Source organism: Mus caroli, chromosome 3 (genome assembly GCF_900094665.2).
Source record: "Mus caroli chromosome 3, CAROLI_EIJ_v1.1, whole genome shotgun sequence".
Taxonomy (NCBI): Eukaryota; Metazoa; Chordata; class Mammalia; order Rodentia; family Muridae; genus Mus; species Mus caroli.
Genome location: NC_034572.1, coordinates 32146794 through 32155588, shown reverse-complemented (window position 1 = coordinate 32155588; position 8795 = coordinate 32146794). Strand labels below are relative to the sequence as shown.

Sequence of the window (8795 nt, the reverse complement as noted above, 5' to 3'; positions counted from 1 at the left end):
CCACCGAAAGGGGGTGACAGGAACTGAACTGTCCCCTGCAAGAGCAGTGAATCAATGATCCCTCTCTCTAGCCCTCAGAATGGTTGAATAGCAATTAATTTACAATATATAGTGGTTTCATTGATTGTAATTTTCCATAGAATTCTGATGTGCTTGATAACCAGTAGAGGCAAACATATCTTTTATTCTAATCTTAATTACTGATATTAACTCTCAGATCATACCTTATACATCACACAGTAAATGTATCTAGATCTACATCTCTAGGTTTCAGAATGGTTACAGTGGGTTAAAGAGGCCACGGTAGAGTTCAGGAAGCTCCAAGAGGCCTAAGAAGCAGAAGCAGGGGAAGCTGACAGAGACCCGAGAGTCTCTGTGGGAAGTAAAGGCCCTATGCATCTTCCAGGGCCAAACTTCAGGGTCAAAGCTGAACTGAGACTCACAGTCTAGCTAAACTGCAGAATCAAGGCAAAGGACTGTGGAAGTTGGAGAGATAAACTGAAGTACTGGGTTCAGATGGAGAGCAACTTGAGGACGCCACATCAACAGGAGGTACAGAGCCAACAAGAGCTCTCTACCTGCTGTTCCTTGACACAATGAGTCCTTTGATGACGTATCTATGGGGAAACTGCCATTGCAGGGCCAAGTGCCTTCCTCTTTTTGAGGTCCAGACAAGGGTGTTGTATCACTTCCTTCTGGAGGGATACTTCTTAAGTTCTCAGGCCTGGTTTTGCTGATAAGATTGTAATACATCCATGTGTCATGTGTCCCTTATTTGTGACCTCCACCCAGCCTGAAACTGGCTGAACCAGACCTCAACTTTGCTGCCACTAAGGAGATTACCTAGGGTGGAGCCTGCCTCCCTAGATTACTCTATTGTTCAGCCACTGTCACTGCTACCTGCTGGGAATTGGCCTAGCTATTCTGGAGACTACACCCTATCCTGCACGTGGTCACCTGCAGCTGGGCTCCAAGGATGAATTGGCAGAAATGGGCCTCCCCCCTCCTTTATAAAGCATGTCTGTCATTAAACATTTGAACCTTGAGAAGACTAGCATGTCTTGGTTCCATTATTTCTCGACCCGCCTAGATTCCCTCTTCTCTTTCAGCTCCAGGCTGCCTCCCGAACCCAAACATGAGAGCCGCAGGCCAGCCCCAACACTTATTGACTTAATAAGTTTATAGAGTCGCAATTTTTCTACTTCTCAAAATAATTTTTATTTATCAGTCTGTGCCTGCTGGGTGGGTGGTTCTGGCACATGGTGGCATTTTACGCTCTCTGAGGTGTAGAGTCATCCTGTCTTTGTATTTACACTTGAAATGGAACCATGTTGCTAGTAACAAGGAGTCACTCAGCAAAGTCTAGCCTGAAAGACAGTTCCAATCTCACAACTTCAACAGCATCTGGATTTGGTAGCAAAGGCTAGGGGGTAGAGTCACTGATGCTGGCGAATCTTTGAAGAGAGTGAGTGGTGAAGGGAGGAAGAGAACTGGAGTGGAAGAAGGTGTTCTGTAATACTGGAGCCTCAGGTATGCTTCGGGACATATGGGCTGTCAGCAGGACAGAAAATGGGACACAACTCTGTTGTCGCCCTCAGCAGCCTGAGGACCTCCTCCTCCTCCACCACCACCGCCATCAATTTATTGTATTTTACTTTTTAATTTTTTTTTAAGGGACCTCAGCTCAGGCTAGCCAGTGTAAAAAACTATTTCAGGACAAGCTAGTATGAAGCAGAAACTTTCCGTATAGAGGAAGGGTTAAGAAGAAGAGAAGTTCTTAGGAACACACACTTGAATGTTTGAGCGTAGGCTTCTCTATGTCTAGGGCCCATTTACATTTCTCCTCCCTCCTCTGATTTTCTGGGTGAGGCATATGCCTGCTGGCTAGTCTCAATAGCCAAATGATATCTAAGCAATGGTCTCTTTAAAGAATTTGTCTGCTAAAGAATCTCCAAGGGGTTTGCACTGTTTTCTGAATCAAGGGTGGCTTTCTACAGTGGGATCCACTACATTTTCTGGCTTCTCCTACCCTTCTTGCTTACCGGCTACTTGCCACTTTTAACACTGCAGCTGCATAGAGGGAACTTTGTTTGGTAACTCTTCTACATTGAGTCATTGCCCACGATACAGTCTCACACCAAGCCTCTCAATTTTCCAGTCCAAACCTTGTCCTCCTGCAAAGTCCACACCAAATGATACTTTATCTGTGGGAGTCTTTCCATTTCCTCAACCAAATTATAACCTCTCTTGAACTCCCATACCAAAATCTGGTGGTATCTAGTCTACTCTAGTTTTCGGCTATAGTTATTTAGTTCCACCACTAGACTGTACATTCTTGAAAGCAGTGTCTTCATTAACTTGATAATCCTCTTCCTCTATATAATTGGCTTCTCACAGAGGCCACTCCAGAACACCCTGGTTGAAGATAATTGAATCAGGGAATACCCTCAGATACATAGGACACAGGGAACCCAAGGTGAGGGACAGGACAAGATTCATATTCTCACAAACAGCTTTCACACATATTTGAAGAACTAACACCCACATCACACATTATTTCAAGATGGAGTCTGACCACCAATGCTAATTTAGCCTTAAGCTGCTCCTTGTTCTCATCACTAGAAGAAATTGACTGATTTTTCTTTACTCTAATTCATATTTAATTGTCCTCTGGGTAGTCTAACTTTTAAAATGCAATCCTCTACCTTAAAAAGTAACATGTAGCATAATTCCTAGTTTATTACGTATAGTCCTTCAAATTTTAATAAAAACAAAATATGTTTCCAGTAAAAATCTATTTAAAAATCAAGCTAGCTATTTCTGGACTAGTCTAGACTATTTCCTGGTAGCATCACTGATACATGTTCAGTTTACAAGCTGAGAAATAGGAATGCAGAGGTTTCATAACACACATACTATACTGGTTTTCTATGTCTTCTATGTAGTATATTTCAAGATAAAATGTCCCTTTGTTTTGTGATTTTTATTTTATGTGTATGAGTCCTTGTGTGTGTGATATGTGAAGAACAGGGAGCCATATGGCCCCTTCCTCTGTTCCCCTTACTGGCTAGGTTAGACAGCTGGAGTCCCAGTCCTCTCTCTGTGTCCCCTTCCTTTCCCCCAGCACAGCATGGTGTTAGATGCACCCCGTGCTTGGCCTTTCCATGGATGCCAAGGATCCAAACTCAGGTGCTCCTGCTTACCCAGAAAACATTTTAGCCATTGAGCTATCTCTCTAGAGCCCAAAGTGTTTCTTTTAATGAGATTTTGTTTTCGTTTTTCCAGACAGGGTTTCTGTGTGTAAAAGAGCTTTGGGGGTCCTGGACTCACTTTGTAGATCAGGTTGGCCTCAAACTCACAGAGATCCACCTGCCTCTGCTTAGCTTGAACAACTGATACTAAAAAGAAGATAAGCACTTTGCAAAAATGTTTAAATAAGAGAAAAGCTAAGACCAAAACAAACAAAACACAAACACCTCAGGGTACTCACCTTGAATATGTTGTTAAGATGTTAATTAGGATGTTAAGGGATGAAGAGATTTGGATAAAAATACCCTAACTAGGAACTCTAGATTTTCTTGTCTGTAAAGTGAGATTAAAGAAGGAACTCTTGTTTCTTTTAGCTAAAAAAGCATGGCTGCAGCAGGCAATCTGATCCATTGTATGCATCTGAGAAAAGGCTTATGTGATTTTATTTTCTTTAAATAAAAATAAAATGCATCATTAATAAAAGATATGACAGTTTGTCAATCAACAATAAAAGGACTAGAATAATTAACAACCAGAAAAGTACCATGAGTTTTATGTTTATCTGGCCAAAAGGAACAGATAGTTTCAAGGTGTCATGATTTCTTTATAAAATACATAAAACTTTACATGTAACCATATAAAAGTACAGTATACAAGTGGTTAACAGAGTAAAGAGTTCTGGAAATTCATAAAGACATTTCAAAGGGAATGGGTTGCATTTAGAATAGATTGTGAAATCAGCAGCAATACTGAATAGACTCAGCTCTGAAGAGGGAAGCAGGAGTCAGCACTGAACAATGTTGAAGCATACTATTATGCTTGCTTCCACACACATCTGTAGAAGAAAGCTATTTTCCAGAACCTAATAATATTGTAGTCATTTCTGGAAACTGGAGGGCTTAGAAATATGAGTAGAGCTAGAGAAATAAAAAAGGAGTTATTAAGTCAGGAACCTATGAAGCTCATGAAGAAAGGAAAGAGAATGAGTGAAACAGCCTGGAAAAGCAATCAGTGAAGAAAGAAAGGCATGGAAGACTCCAGGGCTGGTATGTTAGCAGGAAGCAGGAAACGATATTGGCAAGAAGATAAAGCAACACTCTTATGGGAAATTAACTTGTGGTTAAGCACTACTAAATCACAGCAAAACTTGCTGAGTTTCTGCAGCAAGAAGTCTAGTGTTATGTATGGGTGTGAAATGCTTTCAAAAGCTTGCCTGTTAAACACCTAGTCTCTGGTAGTGGTGTGAAGTTGTGAACTGTAGGGTTATTTTGGTTTGATTTGGTTTTTAAATTTGTTTTTAGCTATTTTATTTGGGTTCTTATATCTACCACCCTTCTCCTCTCCAATCCTTTCCAACACCAGGTAGGAGAGACAGAAGATTAAAGGGAAAAGGGGCATGGACCTCTATATGCTACTTCCTGCTGAGTAGGGTGTACTTCCTCTGGGCAAGTCCAATCTTTGTACTCAGGACATCCAGCAGTCCAGTAAACCAGTAAGTAATAAATAAGCCAGCAGCAGGGCGAGTCAGCAGCAGTTAGGACAGCAACAGCGGAAACAGCTGCCCCCAGACCTCTTGGAGCTCTCCCATTTATATCCTCAGGAGTCCTCAGAATTAAACTATCTGTGGCTGGCAAAGGTCCATATCCCTCCCAGAGCACACCTGAGGCAAACAGTCTGCTGCTGTGGACAATCTGTGACAGCCCCATATTCCTTTCCACACCTGGGGTTAAGACAAAAACATGTTCACATAACATAACTGCGTTTTTAAAGAAACCAATATTCTCACTACGGTGGACCCTTTAGGGTATGGGACATATATGGAGGAAGTGAGCTGGTTGGGAAGCCAGCCTGCAGGGGTATAGCTTCACCCTGCTTCCAGTCAGCCAGGATCCCAGGATCTCTGGTTTTTTTTTTTTTTTTTTGGTTAGAGAGACATAAGGAGTTCCAGCTACATACCACCAGTATGGATTCCACTTTATTTCTCTACCATGGCAGAACCAAATTAAATCCTCCCTTAAAATGCTTGTCAGGCATATGGTCACAGCAATGAGAAATATCTCATATACTACTGATTTGGGAATCCATGGATCCCTGAGTTTTAATTTGTTCTTGCTTTGATTTATAGAATTTTTTTTCAGTCAACAATAGTTTATTCACTCCATTATAGAATTAGGTATGCTTCAGATTACAAAACCAAGGTCATTATAATTTTGAAGGATTGGAATATTATCTTCAAGAAACCAGTCACAGCTTAACTGAAGTAAAATGTGAACACAGGGTTGGTGTCTACTGAGGGAAGTCATGTTTCCCTAATACTCAGAAAGATAATGAGATACACTTTCCTAGTCACTGAGGAAGGCATTTTCTTTCTTGATGAGCTGATACTATTTCTTTTTTGTAGCTCTTTTCCCTTCTCCTTTTCTCAGTTTCCCCTTCCCACGGAGCTTCTTTAGACATCTTTGCTCATCCTTAAAGTCCTGATCCTCATCTCTGTAAAGGCCAAGGAAACAGAGGTTGCCCATGAGCGCAAAATACTTGTGATTTGGATACCAGTCATAAGTCTCTTTCTTCTTGGCCAAGGGCTGCTCACTAAACAGATTCACCACTTTCATGGACTTTGAGTCAGTAGACCTGGCCACTTCACCAAAGATCTGGGAATTCAGACAAGACATGCACAGTGCATACTCCAAAAGTGAAGACATTTCTTCAGCAGTAAGGTACAGGATTTCTGCTCCTGACCACATGCACACCAATTTATATAATTTTTAAAGTACACACAAGTTAAAAACAGGCTAGATTAAGTCTCAAATGTTGCCTGACCAATTGTCATAAGGTCCTAAAACAGAACTGATTTTACAGATCAAGCAATTTATTCAAGTTCAAGAACAGACATTCTGCAGTCTTCTCTGTTAGACGTTCTGGTATTACATGTTATGTACTATCAAAAGTTGACTTCATGTCTCAAGAAACTTGCTGTTCTAGGATAAGGTCAGTCTTTCCTTCATTATCAGGAGGAGGAGGTTGAATTTCTTTTTAACCATTTCTTATCTTTCCAAAGCACAAACCATAAATATGTAGAGCAAAATGATGACAGAGTTCACTTTGTACCCAACACCAGGAGTCAGACCAGGAACTTCTAGAGCTTGTCTTGCTCTCCTTGATATCTTCCATGCCAGGATTGCTGCAAACCTGGAGTCTAGTCTCTTGGCTCTCAAGTGAAGTTACAAAAATGGTCTTAGTGTGCTTATTAAGATATATGACATACACTCTAATGTTCTCCACTTTAAGTGCACACTTCAATGGTTTTTTTAAGCATGCCTACTTTTGAACAACCACCATGTTATGATCCTAGAATGTTTCTGTCTTCCTTCTCAGTCCCTGGAAACAGGTGGCTTGCATTAGTGGGCACTCCTTGGATGTCTTTGCTCACCCTGAGGCTAGTGCACCCCACACACTGTGTTCAAGCAGCCAGTGTGGCTCAAAGAGAGCCTAAGGAGCCAGCAAAGGTTTTTCTAAGTGTGCTTCTGAACACTATGTTCGTGTCTTGTTTTGGATTTGTTACACACTACTATTAGCTGGGGTGGGAATGGAGGTGGGGACACTGCTGTGGGAGTTAGGATGTGGTTCAGCTGGTAGAGTGCTTATCTAGCATGTATGAAGCTCGGTGTCCATTTCCAGTACTGCACATCTACAGTCCCAGCACTTGGGAGGCAGAGACATGAAGATTAGTTTAAGGTCATCTTCATCTATCAAGCTTGAAAAGCCTGGGATACCCAAGATCCTGTCTTAAGAGCAAAGAAGAACAAAAGCCTTAAGTCAGTAGTGTGCATTCCAAGTCCAGAATAAGAAGTGACACTCCGGCATGTGAGCAGCTGTAAAAGCTCTCCCGACAATCCTGCTGTGTGACCACAGGACCAGGAGGAGACACCAGTTCAAGTTGGCTCAGGTTCTGGGTCTGGAGATCTAAAGTTTAATAGACGCCCCACCACACCCTTATTCTTTAGAAAAACCTGTGATTATCTTATTCGATTAAGAGATAAAGGGAAAATGTATCACACCTACATTGTTTTTTTTTTTTTTCCTTTTTGCAGACAAGATCTTTCCGTGTGCCCCAAATGATCCTCCTGCCTGAGCACAGAGGGCTGGAATGTACTGTTAGACCTAGCTTGTCTTAGCTCTAATTTGACATTTATTCCAAAGTGGAAACACTGGAGAAGTAGCTTTTCCCACCTCCTACTCAGTCAACACAGGAAACAGCTCTACCCATTTCTGGGCATCAAATCACACTGCTCAATTCTGTCAATAGGCCAGGAACTTCTCAGTTTGCTTTAATTCATAGTGAAGATTATGCAAAAAAACTTTCTCACAACACCAAATAAGTACATTGGAAAATTTTCTACTGAAATTACTAAGAAAAGTGGGAAAAGAAAAAAAATGCAGAAGAGGCAAACAAACACCAGCATAGCCTGAAATGGTCTAAAGGGCATGTTGTAATATAATAAACATAAACTCACATTTTGGTAAATACGAACATTTTGTAGAAGTCAGAGCTGACATTTGGCCCTTAGAAAAATATTCTTGTCATTTGGATGACATATGGGTGACAGCCAGAGTAAGATTTATTAGCTCTTTACAGAGTATGGACGACCTTAACTTACAATGGGTTATGTTACAATGAGCAAGCTGTGTATGCATTTAAACATCTGACCTGCTAACCATCAGAAATGAGCTCTGCCCAACCATGCTTAGAAGTCATGCATTACCCTACAGCTAGGCAAAACCATTTAACACAAAAGCCCATGCCATAATATTGTACAATTATCAAATACCTGCTGGAGATCCAGATATGGCTCATAGTTAAGAGCACTTCTGAAAAGAACCCAAGTTTAGTTCCTAACCTCCAAATTTAGTAGCATAAGTACACTCACGTTTTCAAGTCTGGCTTTAAGAAAAACAGTGCTACGTTTTCTCCCTTTGAACTTGGCTTCATTATAACTCTAAATCCCTAATATTAGAGCCAGAGATCATAGCAAGAGTGATGCCATTCAGCTGTCATTTAAAGACCCTGCAGTAACTGATCAAGAGAACTTGAATCTCTTTCCCAAGCCAAAATTTTGCAAAGCAAGTGACCTCCAGAGCAGGCAACAAAGAAAGAACTGCCTACCAAGGCCCCTGTGCAGGAAACACCCTCACTGCAGACCGGTGCTACCCTGCCCTAAAACAATCTCCTTCATTTTGATGGTTTTAAACATGATATGGAAATTTGGGGACCACAGGAGAGGAACTCTGCCACCTATAGGTCAAAGGAAAGAAGGTCTCACAAGGCTTTTTCAAAGTACTGACTAATGGAACCAACCAATTGTTCTTTTTTTTTTTTGTTTGTTTGTTTTTGTTTTTGTTTTTTTTTTATTTTTTTAATATTTTTATTACATATTTTCCTCAATTACGTTTCCAATGCTATCCCAAAAGTCCCCCATAGCGCCCCCCACTTCCCTACCCACCCATTCCCATTCTTTTGGCCCTGGCATTCCCCTATATTGGGGCAT

The 8795-nt window shown here is 41.2% G+C and overlaps 1 pseudogene; it reads right to left on the bottom strand.

Moving 5' to 3' along the window:
• Nucleotides 1–5633: 5633 nt before the first annotated feature.
• Nucleotides 5634–5951, bottom strand: LOC110292026 (annotated as a pseudogene).
• Between the last annotated feature and the right edge of the window lie 2844 nt (nucleotides 5952–8795).